Here is a 17279-nt window from a genome sequence, read left to right on the forward strand (position 1 = left end):
CAGCTCAGTTGCTGAATTCTGCTGAGGTAATGAACTCTGTCTCCTTAGACACAAACTATATTTATTTCCCTCTACACTTTTGCATCATGCCATATCTCTCATACAAGAATATTTTCAATCTTTCTAGCCTATCTTATAAATTCTTATACACCAGGTATTTTTCCAGCCTGCATTTACTCCTTCTTCTGGAATTTTCCTCAAGGAACTATCCCTTCTCCTGCTCTCAGCCTAGGGGCTCTGGATGGGACTTCTCTGTACTACTTAGAGATGCATCATGGTACCTGGGCCTAAGAGAATCCCTGGCCTCAGCAACTGATGCAGGGATCAGCATGTGTCCCACTCAAAACTCAGAGACTTCCACTGAGAATTCTGGAATGGAGGTAGACACTTCTCCACCAGATCAGAAATTGAGAGGAAGAAAGTTTTGGAGCTACTGGCTACCATCTTGAAATTGTGAGGTACAAGCCAAGTGGAGAATAGGGCTAATCCTGAGAAAGTGAAGGAATGGTGATGAGAGGACAGTGGGCCCTGCACTGAGCCTTGAATCGAGCTGCACCTAAATCTAGCCTTGGGCTTCTTGTTATGTGGTCTTTTTCTTTATGCTGTTTTACTCAGAGGGAGTTTTACTGGGTTATCTATCCTTCCCTCAAACACCACTTAACACAAGTTATTATAAGATCATAGGGAAAAATGCATATGAAGTGCTTAACACAGTACCCTCCATGAAGGAATTACTCAATAAATATTAGCTCTTCTTAGAGTGATGGTAGAAAGAAATGAAATCAATATCATAGTTAAATATTTTAAGTGATAGTTTCCCCAGCTGTTAAGAATAGTGGTGAGATGCTTGTTTCGTGCAGGAGGAAAATATACCAAGTTCTGCACTTGATGTTGGACTTTTCCTTCGCTATTTTCTAGATCGATAATGGTGCCTCATGGGCAAAGATTGTTTTTCCATGCTCACGAGATTCCCTTCGTCATCTCTGATTTCCCCAGGTGTTTTGTCATACCCTCTTAGTAAGATGGGAAGGATATTCAAAGAGGCTTTTCTTTTTGGATTTTGATATTGGAGTCTCAGATGGAGGATAGCACATAGTTTAACATCCTCACAACAAGACACTTCAGTCTGACACACTTCATTGGATACTAATCTGAGTTTCCTCACATGGCTCCAGTCTCTTAGGATCTTAGACAAGGACCATTTTCCCAGGTGGCTGTCTACCAATTTGGCAGATGTTCCCCAAATGGGGAATTAATTTGCTCATTATTTCAGATGCATAGTAATTCATTTGCTTTAGAAATATTTTCTGTTGCCTAAAAGTAAGATCGTCTCTGAATGGTTAATATTATTCTCCCCATCAGAGTTCAACTCCTAGCTTGACTATTCATTGACTTACATAATTTTATCAAATAGCTTGGACTCTCAGTATCCCACAGCAGCAATATTGATAAAACGCAGAAAGCTATAATTTCCATTGGACATTGGAATATTGCTTTGTATGCTGATATTAATGTAAGATGTTCCAAAATAAGTGATAATTATCACCCTCAACCATTTTTAGCTGAAGGGTATTTAATAATGCTGACTCTAATTTTCTGTTGGTTGGATAATCATAGGGTATGTGGCTCTAGTCCAGATAAAGGTTCATGTCTATCTTGATTTGCCTCGGTCCTCTTTTCCCCAGTGCCTTATATCCAGGACAGCGGCTGTCATCATTGTTCCAAAACTTTCATTACGTGCTGCTATTTTCGATGACTCTCTGAAAGACAGAGGTTTCCCCAGTGTAGGAGAGTCAAGGTTGATGAATAAGCACGAGAAATTTACCAGTCCATCCAAGTATTTACCAAGTCTTTTTGTGAGCTTCCCCAAAGGACACTGGTTATACATGAAACCATTATTCTTTATTTTACATTCTGTAGAAATTGTTTCCCCATTGGACAAGGGGAACTAGCAGAAGTTGTTAAGGATTCTTTAGAGAAACTGCGCTGCAAAGTGGTATACTTTTCTCCATAGCATTATTCTAATTTAATAGTTAAGTTCTGGAATTTTGAATGAAATTTTTCTTTTCCTTTCAAGAATATATACTTTTGGATAGTGACAAGGAAGGGCCTATAGATAAATGAAGTTGACTATCAATGCAGGTCAGGAAGCAACAGTTAGAACTGGACATGGAACAACAGACTGGTTCCAAATAGGAAAAGGAGTACGCCAAGGCTGTATATTGTCACCCTGTTTATTTAACTTATATGTAGAGTATATCATGAGAAACGCTGGACTGGAAGAAACACAAGCTGGGATCAAGATTGCCGGGAGAAATATCAATAACCTCAGATATGCAGATGACACCAGCCTTATGGCAGAAAGTGAAGAGGAACTCAAAAGCCTCTTGATGAAAGTGAAGGTGGAGAGTGAAAAAGTTGGCTTAAAGCTCAACATTCAGAAAACGAAGATCATGGCATCCGGTTCCATCACTTCATGGGAAATAGATGGGGAAACAGTGGAAACAGTGTCAGATTTTATTTTTTGGGGCTCCAAAATCACTGCAGATGGTGACTGCAGCCGTGAAATTAAGAGACGCTTACTCCTTGGAAGGAAAGTTATGACCAACCTAGACAGCATATTCAAATGCAGAGACATTACTTTGCCAACAAAGGTTCGTCTAGTCAAGGCTATGGTTTTTCCTGTGGTCATGTATGGATGTGAGAGTTGGACTGTAAAGAAGGCTGAGCACCGAAGAATTGATGCTTTTGAACTGTGGTGTTGGAGAAAACTCTTGAGAGTCCCTTGAACTGCAAGGAGATCCAACCAGTCCATTCTGAAGGAGATCAGCCCTGGAATTTCTTTGGAAGGAATGATGCTAAAGCTGAAACTCCAGTACTTTGGCCACCTCATGCGAAGAGTTGACTCGTTGGAAAAGACTCTGATGCTGGGAGGGATTGGGGGCAAGAAGAGAAGGGGACGACAGAGGATGAGATGGCTGGATGGCATCACTGACTCGATGGACGTGAGTCTGAGTGAACTCCGGGAGTTGGTGATGGACAGGGAGGCCTGGCATGCTGTGATTCATAGGGTCGCAAAGAGTCGGACACGACTGAGCGACTGATCTGATCTGATCTGATCAATCAAAATGAACTCCCAAGAGAAGAAAAACAAAAATGATTAGTGAGGTAGGGATTTGAAATGTGAGATAGTACACGTATCATGGAAGCATAAAAACAATGATGGGGGGAAAAAAAGCGCTAGTCTTAAGCTAGTGTTAAGCTCTAGGGAGATGGGGTGGAAAGGGATCAGGAAAGTCTTCAAACAGCACCTCAAATGGGTTTATCTTGTTTTATTTCTTTTTTTTTTAAGAGCAAATTTTATTAAATATGGAAAAATTTTAAGATGTGTTAAATATGGGTGGATGGTAAACTGTTATGTTGTTGCTTGTAATTTTATATGTTTTAAGTGTTTTGCATGAACACTATTTAAGAAAAAAGAATTTAAGAGCTACCTTATGATCCAGCAATCCCACTCCTGGGCATATATATGGAGAAGACCGTAATTCAGAAAGATACATGCAAGCTCCCCAGTGTTCATAGCACCACTATTTATAGTAGCCCAAACATGGAAGCAACCTAAACAACCATCAATGGAGGAACGGATAAAGAAGATGTGATACATATATACAATGCAATATTACTTGGCCATAAAAAAGAACAAAATAATGCCATTTGCAGCAACATGGATGGACCCAGAGATTATCATACTAGTGAAGTAAGTCAAACAGAGAATGACAAGTATCGTATGATGTTGCTTATATGTGGAGTATAAAATAAGGCTACAAATGAGCTTATCTACAAAACAGAAATAGAGTTACAGAGGTAGATAACAAAATAATCGTTACCAGGGGTAAAGGGAGGGAGGGATAGATTGGGAGATTGGGATTGACATATACACATTACTATATATAAACCAGGTAACTAATACGAACTTACTGTATACTACAGGGAACTCTACTCAATGCACTATAATGGACTATATGGGAAAAGAATCTTAAAAAAAGTGGATATATGTATATGTAGAACTGACTCACTTTGCTGTACACCTTAAACTAATACAATATTGTAAATCAACTATAATCCAAGAAAAATTTTAAAAAGTAAAAAGGAATTTAAGGAAATGCATTATTTACCTGAGTAGAAGAGTAGAATCATGGAATTTATGACTTGAGAGATTACAGTGTGACTTTATATTCTGCATTTTATGAATGAAGACACCAAAGCCAGAGGGGTGAAGTGATTTTTTTAAGGTCACAGACCTTGGCCTCTAGTCAAGAGCTTTGTCCAACATCTCATAAGAGTAACCCCAAGCAAAATTTTCCTAATGATGAAATACACCCAGTCTCTCTCAGGTAAGGTTCTTCTCACTGGAGACATTACAGATATGTTTCAACATTTTTTTTAAAGAGGACACTTTGAGTTTGAAATTAACTCAGTTCAGCAAATGTATTGAATGCCCAGCAAGAGCAAAGCATCATGTGTTCTCCCAAGACAAGACTCTTATAGATCCTTTATGCTTGTAACTAGCTTTCTGATATTTTTTCTTTGATTGATTTAATTAAGGCAGAGTGAGATAATATTGAACCCAAATGTCCTTGATATACCAAGGAGGGGTTAGAAGTCAAAGAGCAAGTAGGATAAAACCCCAGGACGTGATAGCCTTGAACTCTCTAGATATGAAATCCATATTTTCAAATAAGTGGTAAAGGGGTGTCTAAGGCCAAGTGAGGAAGAATAGCATTTAAATGGAAAACCGTGAATGTTATGATGTCATTATCAGTCAGAGATCCAGGGTCTAGAAATATCAGATAGGAAAACCATCCCTCCTAAATCCTCTGTTTGACAGTCTATGTAGCCAAAGATAATTATGAAATGAATAGGAATAAGAAAGACACAGGCTAGAAAGAAAAGAACAGAGAAGGGATTGTCCTACAGAGCATACTTTACATTGGCAGACAAGAGGAAATAAGCCCTAAACTGCAGAGCATATGAAACAGGAGATGCCGATTGCTTACATCAGCAAATTTGAAAACAGACTTGTTGAACCAGGCTTTGGAAGCTCCATCTCTAGACAAATTTTAGCAACAAAAAGTCCTCTTATGTGACTGAAACCACTTCCTTTAAGGTGAGTGGATGGGGTAGCCATGTTCTCCAGGGTCCTTCCAAGTCTCTGATTCTAAATCCATTTCTGTCATCAAGGCTAGATGTTGGAGAACTGGAAGACTTTCTAAGAATTGTTTGCTTAGTGCAAGTTCGGGTGCTTCTAGCTTCCATGATATGAATGGCTTGAAGGAGCTGGCGGTGGTGAGGTGGTTAGTCATGCCAGGAGGCAGGTGCTGGCAACTGAGGAGTGGAGTGAAGACGCAGAACAGTTTCCTCACATACATTTGGGGGTCGCATATCTTCCTGTGTACGTATATTCCATACACACTATTCAGCCATCTTCACGTATTGACAATGGCATCAATATACGGCATCTCATATACTGACAAAGGCAGGATCTGAGTGTGAGGGTGAGGAGAGAGGCTGTGGAGATGCCAGCAATATCCCCCCAGCTCACCCCCACTGCTTTCAGAAAGGTCACTGCGGGTGGGAGGATGAAGGGTAAATGTCTAGGGATGAGGTAGAGATGAGATCAGGCCTGGCGGGGAGAGAGAAGCAGGATTGACTATACTTCCCAGTTTGCCTGGGATAGTCTTGGTTTTATCCCTTTTTTTCCTGATAAATTGTTAAAAGTGAGGCCCCTTTCATTCTCAGAGGTGTCCACTTTTGGATGATAAATTATATAGTTACTCCAGGGGGGTACTGGGCAGTAGGACAAGCATATGCACCATCCATCTTAATCCAGGGAGGAACATTAAAGTCATCCCTTGAAAATTTTGGCACTGTGATAGTTTGCGCTCTGACTCACAGCTGAGTTAAGGGGCAAAGTGTCAGCATCACCGCAATTCCTTACCTCCAGCTGCTGTGAACGCTGTGTATTTAAATAGTTCCTGTCTTTGAAGCTGCAAATGAGCCCTGTCAAATTCCTGGGGTTGTCAGGGTCCTTGCTGAGACGAGAGCCCAGCAAGGGCAGACTGACTTGACTCACCAAAATGACCTCCCCAGCTCTGTAAATGAGTGTCTGAATATTTTCTGCAAAAATTGCTTTTATAAAAACTACCTTCCCACTTGAATATGGAATGCTAAGCCACATATATTTTGCAGCATGTTTGAGAATATATTCCCAGAAAATTTCACTGATTATCTTTAAGATCAGCCAACACTGACTACCACCCTTGTACGGATGAAAGAATGAATGATTAACTCTGAAAAGCAATGAGGGGTATTTTAAATGAATTGGGTTCTTTTGCCATCGTAATCATCTTATTCATGTGTTTCTCCCCCTCCGGTAACGTTTTCGTACACAGCCCATGTTCGAGATCACCAACGGAAGCAAGCACAGAAATGAAATGAAATGAACTTCAACAATAGACAGTTTTAGCTATTCCAGGCAGGGCTCCCTGTAGGCCAGGGAGTGCCTAATAATGAAATAAAGGTCTCAGGGCTCACCAGCAAACCACAAAGCAGCTAATTTGGTATTTCTTGCAGAAAAAGTACTGGAAGCTGCACAGGGTTTGTTTAGGAAAGAACTTGGCCAAGTTAGTTGATTAGGGTGTTTCAGGAAAGACAGATTACTCTCCATTCACTGTCAGAATACAAAATAAAGATGTGAAGTGAATTCTATCTAGGAAGGGCCTTTTTCTGACTCCCATATTGGGGCTGGGTAGAATGGTTCCACCAAAAGGAAAATCATATCTTCTTCTCCACATAACTGCCCCCATCCCATACACACGCAGAGGTGAAAGAATAAAGAACATCCATCTTCCGTTGGTCTCGGGTATGCCCTGCACATCCTTAGAAACCTGGCGGGTATAATGAGAGAAGATGAAAGATAAGCTTGAAACTAGGCTTGCGGCCACAAAGGCAAGATCTATGCCACTTGGGAGGAGAAAGTTCACAGGGAGGAGGGGGTGTCTCCTGACCCCTTCTGATATTTTACAGTCGAAGGGGGAGACCGGCCTGCCTCCTCTCTTCGGTTAAGAGGCCAAGACAGGAGAACAGGAAATTCTGGTGCGTGGATGCCAAAGAAGAAGAGGAAGAAGGGGGCTCCCAGGAGGGAAATGTTGCTTTTGTGCTTCCTGTCAGCTTTAGATGTTAGGAGATTGGAGGTGGTGACTCTGTGTTTTGTGACTCTTATGTGTTTACAGAGCATTGCTGCTGGGCTGGAAATGAGTCACAGGGTTGCCGAGATAATGATCCCTTCAGCTCAAGGCCTGGAAAATCCCATGAACGGAGTGGTGGGCTGCAGTCCATGGGGTTGCTAAGAGTCAGACACGACTGAGCAACTTCACTTTCAATTTTCACTTTCATGCATTGGAAAAGGAAATGGCAACCCAGTGTTCTTGCCTGGAGAATCCCAGGGACGGGGGAGCCTGGTGGGCTGCCGTCTATGGGGTCGCACAGAGTCGGACACGACTGAAGCGACTTAGCAGCAGCAGCAGCAGCAGCAGCTCAGGGTGATGGAGCTGGCTTGGGGGCAGCCAAATCTTTTTGGTGGTGGCCTCAGGCCGTGAGTGGCTGCATCTCTGCTCCAGCGTGATGCTGAAATACCATTCTGCATATGTAGGGCTGTGAACCAGGTTGGGAAGACTTGGAATAGAATGTGTTCCTCTGGGAACCCCTGGGTTGTGGTGGGAGTTGGGGGTATTGAAAATGTGGAGTTTCAGAGCAGACGGGTTGGATTGGGTCACCTGGGACCTATGGATGTGGCTTTCTTTGGAAATCAAGTCTTTGCAGACGTAATTAATTTATGGATCTTTAGATGAGATCATCCTGGATTTAGGATGGACCTGAAATTCAGTGATTGGTGTCCTTGTAAGAGGAAAGGAGATTTGACACAAACAGGGAAGAAGGTCACAGGAAAACAGAGGCAGAGATTGAAGCTATGACACAAGCCAAGGAGCCCCAGGAGCCACCAGCAGCTGGAAAATGCAAGAAGGGATTGTCCCCTAGAGCCTGGGGAGGAATGTGGCCTTGCTATCACCTTGATTTTGGAGATCTGGCCTCATAAACTGGTAACGAAAAAATTTCTTCTGTGTTAAATTGCAACATTTGTAGTAATTTGTTGTGGCAGCCCTGGGAGGCTAATGCAATCTCCATCTCAGCATGCTGTCACTGTGGAAAACTCCGACTTGTACGAACTCCATGTTCCTGGATTCTATCCTTCTCTTTCCCCTTATATACTTCCTTCTTTCTTCTCTATTACCACTTCCTCCCAAAGGTCTTCACTAGCTCCTCTGCTTCAGCTACTGACAGGCAGGAGGCCTCCAAGACAAGCCAACACAGGGTGCCCCTTAAGCTCATTGGTAGAGAAGACAGACCTACACAGGTAATTTTAAGGTACAGTAGGTGTGGAGTTGCTGTCAGTACAAAGTGCATGGGAATCCAGAAAGGGGAACAATTAATTCAGTGGGCGTATAGGAAGATTTCCCCAGAGGTAGGAGCATTTGAGCTGCATCTCTTGAAGCCTGAGAAAGATGAAGATGAGAGGGAAAAGGAACAGGCACTCTAAGCAGAGGGAAGATGTCATTTGGGTGGATCTCTGATGGATGATTCATTAGTAATGTATCGTTTACTGCATTTATTTTTAGTCCTATGACATGTGATGAAATATTGGGCTATTTGGTGCATTCTATTATCTACATTCCATTTTCTCAAAGGTCATTTCTGGGTTCAGAGTCTGGACTGAATTGAACAGGGGAATCAATTACAGCCCAGAGGTGTCCTAAGAGGTATGATCATTTCTTGGCCTGGGATGTATGGAGGCACCATATTGAATCTAGGATTGTCCATGAAAACACAACTTACTGAAAAGGGAAAATGGATCTAAGTAGAAGAGGGACTCTGGGTGCACTTGGATACAGACCTAGGTTTAGAACTCTCCTGAATAGTGGGGTACCAATCAGCATGCTCAAGGGCTCTAGTGGTACGCAGAGAAAGCTATGGTGAATTTTTTTAACCTAGGGGTAAACTGGCTTATGAAGGACTATAAAATTTTCTATACCTTCAAAAGAATGGAAAACCAGTATGATTGACTCATTTAAAAATTAAAATTACTTTAAAGGCTAAGACTAGTATTTTCCAATTTTAACTATGTTTTTGACTTAAGTTGGATTTGGCATCTAAGTTTGAGCCCCCTACACTTAACTCTTGGCGTTCCGCAGTCCATCTAGAGGCAGGCAGACTTAGTCCTGAAACGTCAGAACTGTGGACAGTACTCCAGCCCGGCTAGGCTAAGTCATTATAACTCTCACCTTGGAAGTAGGTCACTGTTAAACAGAAAGGAGCCAGTTTAGAGTAAAGTGGGTCAGGGGGAGGGAAGCAGATGCTTGTAGTGTGGTGTGAAGTCCCTTAGTGTTCAAGGTGCAAGTCTGACTCACCTCTCCTGTGTCTCCAGGCAAGTTATTTCACCCATTTGTGCCTCATTTTTCTTGCCTATAAAATGGGGACATTATTTTCTACATATGTTTGTTGTAAAACTAAGATGAGTCAGTACATGCGAAGTGCTGAGCATGTAATCTAGCAATCATTAAAGGTCCTGATCGTGAGCATGGTTACTCACTGCAGAGAGTCACATGAGAGGATGATGTGAAGTGCCTAGCCCAGGGCAAGCCCTTGGTAGATGCTCCATAAGCATGAATGACATCCCCTTGCCGTCCCCTCTCCCACCCCCAGGTGCTTCTCAGCAGACCTGGCATTCAAAGGAAGGGTTCTAGAGATGCACTGCCTGTGAGTTCAGAGCAGACGGGGTAGAAGTGGGGTCCCCAGACACTAGCCTTGGAGGTAACAGGTGCTGTCGCCTAACAGCCCTACTCCAGGCCAGACAGTAGAGAGAGCCATCCCTGGTGGCAAACTTATTTCCTTAATGCCATTTCTAGAAACTACCACCAGTGCCAGCTAAGGAGCAATGGGTCCTGTATTTACTAATATGAGTGTGGATGGGTAATGGTGTGTTGGGGGTGAGGCGGGTGGTCCAGACTGGCCCAAAGCAAGGGGGGTGTGGGGCACATCCCTGAGCATGGGCTTAGTGCCGAAATGCATGATCTCATTTGACTCATAGTAACCCAGAAGGGTGGGGCTTCCCAGGTGGCACAGTGGTAAAGAACCCACCTGACAATGCAGGAGATGTAAGCGACGAGGGTTTGATCCCTGGGTTGGCAAGATCCTTTGGAGGAGGGCATGACAACCCACTCCAGTAGTCTTGCCTGGAAAATCCCATGGACAGAGGAGCCTGGTGGGGCTACAGGGCTATAGGGTTGCAAAGAGTTGGACACGACTGAAGCAAATTAGCATGCATGCACGCACGCAAAACCGAGGTTTAGTGAGAAAGGTGACCTGCCCAGGACCACCTGGCTGAGTCAGACCCAGTCAGACTAAACTTCCTTCCCTTTCTCTTCACCCATCCGTCTCTGACACCCACCTCAAGATGAACACACACTTCCATTTTCCCAGTAAGATATTTTCCTTCTAAATTTCATTTTAAAGGGAAAAGCAACATTTTGTTGTCCTTGTTGTTAAATAAAAAGTGCTTTTGTGCCCAGAGAGATACTGAGGAAACTTGAATGAATAATTGAATTGAACATACAAACTTTTTATATAGTGAAAATATCATATTCCTGTAAAGATATTACCTAGTTTTGCTTTCAAGAGAGGAATAAACTAGGAAATTGCAGAAAAAGCCCATTTTCCTTATGAATCTGGAACAAACTCAAACTGGGATATTATTGCTACAATCATATATAGGGAAAAATTCTCTGGAGAGAGAATTTTTGAATTGCTTTCGATATTCATTTCTGTGTCTTAAAAATAAACTTACATTTGAAAAGAGATGGTAAAAAGAATCTGTAGAATTTTGGCTAGTTCCATCCGGTTTCTCAGCCTCGGCACTATTGACAGTTTGGGCTAGATCATTCTCTGTTGTGGTGGGGGTGTTGCCTGGTACCCTGTGTGGTGTTTACCTGGCCTCTACCCATTAACTGCCAGCAGCATCCCACCCCCACCCCCAAGTCGTGACAACCAAAGATGTCTCCAGACATTGCCAAATGTCCCTTGGGACAAAATTACACACGGCTGAAAATTACTGAGCTAGATGAAAAAATGTTATCATCAATTAATATTTGTGCTTGTCCTCATGGTTTGTGGCACTGTGTCAGGAACACATCTGCTTCCTGGCAGTTCCCAAGGCTGGAGGGGGACAGGCAGAACAGATAGGATCTTATTAGTACTTCATTTTTCTTCTATTTTGTAAATAACAGCTTTATTGAGATTTAATTTGGATACCATAAAATCCACCCTTTCAAAGTATACAAGTCACTGGCTTTTAGTATATTTGCAGAGTTGTGCAACCACTACCACTATTTAATTTTAGAATGTTTTCATTACCTTCCCAAAGCAACTCCATACCCATTAGCAGTCACACCCTATTTCCCATCCCTGGCAACCACTAATCTATTTTCTGCCTTTATTATAGAGCTCCATTATTAAATGTGAGATATTTGGCTTGAAAACCCAACAGCCACTATGGATAGAGCCCCTACCCCTTCCCTGTCAGGTGTTTTAAATCTTGCTTCAAAGTCCAGCTCAAGATTCTCTTCCTCCAGGAAGCATTCCCTCATTTCCTCTCTGGTCCAGTTGTCTAATCATCACCCTTTCCTCTCGGATGTGGAGCCAATCCCAACTGTGAACTGCAGGGCAGTTCATCTTTGGCAGAAGAACTTTGCGGGGCAGATGCTACCATACCATCACATATTCAGGCCAGCACTTAGTAGACAGGGTCATGGAGTCAATATGGTTTGTTGACTGATCTGTCCTGGGCCTCAAAGGATGCTTTGTGGGGATGAAAGCATTTAAATCTCAAAACATTTAATTCTAAAACAACTTGATGAGATAGATGCTATCATTATGCCCATTTTAGAGGTGAAGAAACTGAGACCCAGAAGAATTGATTAAGTTTTTCAAGGTCACTGAAAGTAGTGGAGTGGGATTCTGGTCCAGAATCTAGGTGTGTAACCACTGTATAACACAGCTTCTCTGGGGGAACACTGCCAGGACATGGATATATGTTAACCTCCCTTACATCTCATAACAACTCTGGAAGGTGACTGTAATTACCCCACTTTCCAGGTGAGGAACCCGATGCTCAGAGAGATGACCTGTCATGCAGCTCATAGGTGGCAGAGCCAGGATTCGAACCCAGGTTAGCTCATTCCACGGGGCTGCCGAGAATTGTACCAACGATCGGATTTCCAAAGGTCAGCTTGGAAGCCTACTCCCATCCTGCTGGAAAGAAGAACTGCTGGTTTTTTTAAAATGATTTTATTTATTTATTGCTGTGCTGCATCTTCGTGACTGCATGAGCTTTTCTCTGGTTGTGGTGAGTGGGGCTACTCTCTAGTTGCAGTGTGTGGGCTTCACATTGAGAAGGCTTCTCTCGTTGCCAAGCACTGGCTCTAGGGCCCTGGGGCTTCAGTCATTGCAGCACGTGAGCTCAGTAGTGGTGGCTCCTAGGCTCTTGAGCACAGGCTCAATAGTTACGGCTTATGAACTTAGTGGCTCCTTGGCACGTGGGATCTTCCAGGATCAGGGATCGAACCCCTGTCTCCTGCATTGGCAGGAGGATTCTTTACCACTGAACCACTAGGGAAGCTCCAAGAACCCCTGATTGTTAAAGGGAAGTTGCTTGGTTTTCTTATCTCTGAGTGAAGATGAAAAATACAAAGAATTTCTCTAGAAGGATCTGAAAAGCTATCCCTGTTAGAGATAGAAACAATATGGCAAAAGAAACATGGTGGTCAACCTCAAGATCCTGAAAAGTTGTTAGGAGAAATAAGGATTCAGCTATTTCCACGCCTTAAAGAATCTCCAGCCTTGAGGACTGGCAAGCGTGTGAGTTGACAGGAAGAGAAGGGATGGTGGGCAGGCTGTATCGGTCAGGGTGCTGGCATCACTCTTACCTGAGAGGCTCACCTCCTGCACAGGCTTGCTGTCTGGGAGACAAGCACACCTTGAACGTGATAAATATAGATGAACATACTTTGAACCTGAACGGAAGCTCATCAGAAGAGCGCTAATTATGGGGCTTGTTATTTACATAATTTAGATGACAATCTTGAAAACATAGTTATACTTCAGAGATTCATGACTTTAATCAGGCTGCAAATAATGATGAATAGCACAGATTAAGCCAGGCTGATTTGCACAACTATTAAATGTATAGGTCAGCACCTAGACATAGAGTAAAATGCCAGCCATTGCAAACGATCATAGAGTCATTTGGAGAAATGAGATAATGGATCAAAAGGGAAAGTGTGGAAAATAAAAATTGATCAGGGCAGTTATTTGAATGTGGAATTAGATGGATCTGTAACTGCTTTAATACAAGTATATAGCTGTAACATAAAAGAGTACATCTTAGTGAAAGCTTAGTGGGTAGGAGCACAGTATAAATGAAAGGATTTTATTATCATAGAACCATAAAGTTCAATTTTATGCATAAAAAAATGACAGACAATATAACAGTTGAGCTATCCAAGAAATAATATTCCACAGATGTCATCTACTTTGGGGCTGGCTATAGACAGTTTGATTGCCTTAGAAACAGACAACTGACCACATGAAATAACTAGCTCTGTCTCTGGAGGCTTTATCTTGCCTGAAGACTTTTATCCATGCCATTCTATCTGCCTGCAGTGCCCTGCCTCTTCTTGTGGGCCTGCAAACACCTTTCTGTCATTCAAGATGGAATGTAAGGCAATCTGGCAGTGTAGCAGAAAGAGGACTTGGGCTTGGAGTCCCAGCTTAGCCATTGCCTGGCTGGCTGGTCTTACTGCTTTACTATTAATAACTTCTCTGATCCTCTGACCCTCACATCCTCCAATGCTGTTCTAAGTCGTTCAGTTGTGTCCTACTCTGCGATCCCATGGACTATAGCCTGCCAAGCTCCTCTGTCCATGGGATTTTTCCAGGCAAGAATAGTGCAGTGGGTTGCCATTTCCTCCTCCAGGGGATCTTCCTGACTCAGGGATAGAAATTGTGTCTCCTGCATTGGCAGGTGGATTCTTTCCTACCTGAGCTGCTTGGGAAGCCCCCATGTCCTCCAATAGGCAAGGTTAATCTCCTTCCCCAACAAGCTGCTTTATCAATTTCTCTTTCTGGTTTCACTACCGCAGCATTCACAAGTATAGTCCCCTTGCGTTTATGTGAATGTGGCATTTGTGTTGCAGTCAAGGGTTTAGGGTTTAAAAATTGAAGCTGCCACTTGCTCGCTGAGCCTTAGTTTTCTCATCTTCAAAATGGGACTAATGCCTGTTGAGGCAAAGACTGACAGGGGATGAGCAAGCTGTTCCTCTTCCTCCTGGGCAAATAGCCTCCCGGCTGGAGTGATACATGATCATGTGACTGAGTAGAATCAAAGGAATACAAGCAGGAGTTATGAGGACCATTTACAGCAGTAGCCCTTAAGAAAGCCTCCATGCTTTTCACCCCTCTGCCAGATTAAGGTAGTTGAGAACTGTGACTAATAAGCCATGTCCTGAAGGTAGCAGAGACCCAAGATTGAGGAGCCTTAGCCCCAGAATCATTACTTGAAAGAACATTTCCCTCCACCCCAGTTAGGAACACCCATTTGGGACTTCAAGTGAGTGAGAAACAAACATCTTGTCGCAAGCCACTGATAGCTGTGTGTTTATCTGTTGCAGCAGCTAGCTTTACCTCAACCAATGCACCAATCCTAGAAACATGGGCATGTGTTGTGAAGATGATAACAGTGGTTGGCAGAGTTCCTGGCACATAAAGAGTCTCTTGATGAACATGAAAGAGGATAGTGAAAAAGTTGGCTTAAAGCTCAACATTCAGAAAACTAAGATCATGGCATCCGGTCCCATCACTTCATGGTAAATAGATGGGGAAACAATGGAAACAGTGACAGACTTTATTTTTGGGGGCTTCAAAATCACTACAGATGGTGACTGCAGCCATGAAATTAAAAGATGCTTGCTTCTTGGGAGAAAAGCCATGACCAACCTAGACAGCATAATAAAGAGCAGAGACATTACCAACAAAGGTCCGTCTAGTCAAAGCTATAGTTTTTCCAGTAGTCATGTATGGATGTGAGAGTTGGACTATAAAGAAAGCTGAGCGCCAAAGAATTGATACTTTTGAACTGTGGTGTTGGAGAAGACTCTTGAGAGTCCCTTGGACTGCAGGGAGATTCAACCTGTCTATCCTAAAGGAAATTAGTCCTGACTATTCATTGCAAGGACTGATGCTGAAGCTGAAACTCCAATACTTTGTTCACCTGATGTGAAGAACGGACTCATTTGAAAAGACCCTGATGCTGGGAAAGATTGAAGGCGGGAGGAGAAGGGGACAACAGAGGATGAGATGGTTGGATGGCATCACTGATGCAATGGACATGAGTTTGAGTAGGCTCCGGGAGCTGGTGAGGGACAGGGAAGCCTGGTGTGCTGTAGTCCATTGGGCTGCAAAGAGTCGGACACAGCTGAGTGACTAAACTGAAGTGAACTGAATAAGCCCTTACCAAAATCTGATAAATGAATGGGCCATTAAGTCCTCCAAAAGAGAAAATAGAATTAGCATAGATGATGGTTTTCCCCCTTGGCAAGCCAAGTTTAATTTTGTTCTGTCAAGTTAGATACAAATAATTGGAACTTCAGGTTTGTAAGGACTATACTCTCTGGTGGCTAAATTAGTATAACTTATAATCACATTTCTGATGGATTTCCAGAATATTGGTGCTGAATGGGACCTTACTTAGCTGGCAAGATATACACAGCCTTCTCATTTTGTAGATGGGAAAACTAAGGCTTGGAGAGGGTTATTCTTCCAGAGTAATCAGGGGCAGAGCAAGGACTTGTAACTTGTAATTATTTTCACAATTAAAAGAAAGATTTTCTGATCGTTAAAGTTACAAATGATGGCAGCTGAAAACTGGGAGAAAAGAAAAGTTTTATTTGATGGAGAAAATAGGAAAAGCTCTAATGGAGACACAGGTTATGTTTCCTATCTTTTATTTATGTATCTTTTCCCACAGTGTTTAACAGAGATCACGGTGATTCATAATTTTGAATACTGGGCGACTAGACTTGATACTGCACCTCAGGGAAGATTTAAAGCTCCTTATATCATTCTTGGGGCTGAGATTAGGGGGGGAGTAGGGCCACTGTGGCTTCTCTGGTGGCTCAGATGGTAAAGAATCTGCCTGCAATGCAAGAGACCTGGGTTTGATCCCTGGGTCAAGAAGATCCCCAGGAGAAGGGAATGGCAACCCTCTCTAGTGTTCTTGCCGGGAGAATCCCATGGACAGAGGAGCCTGGTAGGCTATCCAGTCCATGGGGTTGCCAAGAGTCAGACATGACTGAGTGACTAAGCATGCACGCAGGACCATCGTGGCTGTGTTGACAAAGCGACGCCCAATAAGAGTGGAAGAGTTGCCACCTCCTCCTTGAGGCAGTGAGGCAAGACTGTGTGTATGTGTGGGCGAGTTGGAGCCTGCATGTTCTGGGTAAAGCCCTCCACCTAGCCTTGCGCTTCCACTGCTGTCCGCCTGGGGCGGGGCGGGGCAGGCCTTTTGGTCCTTGTGAGGCCAAGTACAGCCCTAGGTGAGCAGCTTTCAAAACTAGGAAGTTGGTGGGTCTTCCTTGGTGGTCCAGATGCTAAGACTCTGTGCTCCCAGTGCAGGGGTTCCAGATTCTATTTCTGGTCAGGGAACTAGATCCCACATGCTACAACTAAGACCCAGCACAGACAAGTTAATTAATTCATTAAAAAAAAGTGTTAGTCGCTCAGTTGTGTCCAATTCTTTGTGGCCCCATGGACTGTAGCCAGCCAGGCTCCTCCGTCCACGGAATCTTCCAGGCAAAAATACTGGAGTGGGTTGCCATTTCCTTCTCCAGGAGATCTTCCCAACACAGGGATCGAACCCAGGTCTCCCACATTGCAGGCAGACTCTTTCCTGTTTGAGCTACAAGGGAAGCTAATTAAAAAAAAAAAAAACTACAAGGTTGGAGCTGTGAGATCAAGGTCAGGGAGCATCTCTGCCCACCTTTCTAGAAACTGTCCAACGGTTCTTTTCTGAAATATCCTGAATGGTTATTTTTGGGGAACTGATCACTGCT

The 17279-nt window shown here is 43.2% G+C and overlaps 1 long non-coding RNA gene across 1 annotated transcript in view; it reads left to right on the forward strand.

Annotated features, from left to right (window-relative positions):
• Window positions 1-7994: 7994 nt before the first annotated feature.
• LOC129619976 (uncharacterized) overlaps window positions 7995-17279 on the forward strand; it is a 29497-nt gene continuing 20212 nt past the window's right edge. Inside the window, exon 1 of the long non-coding RNA XR_008698330.1 lies at window positions 7995-8159. This is a non-coding gene — a long non-coding RNA (uncharacterized LOC129619976). The remainder of the gene's footprint in view (window positions 8160-17279) is intronic.

This window comes from Bubalus kerabau, chromosome 9 (assembly GCF_029407905.1).
Source record: "Bubalus kerabau isolate K-KA32 ecotype Philippines breed swamp buffalo chromosome 9, PCC_UOA_SB_1v2, whole genome shotgun sequence".
NCBI lineage: Eukaryota > Metazoa > Chordata > Mammalia > Artiodactyla > Bovidae > Bubalus > Bubalus kerabau.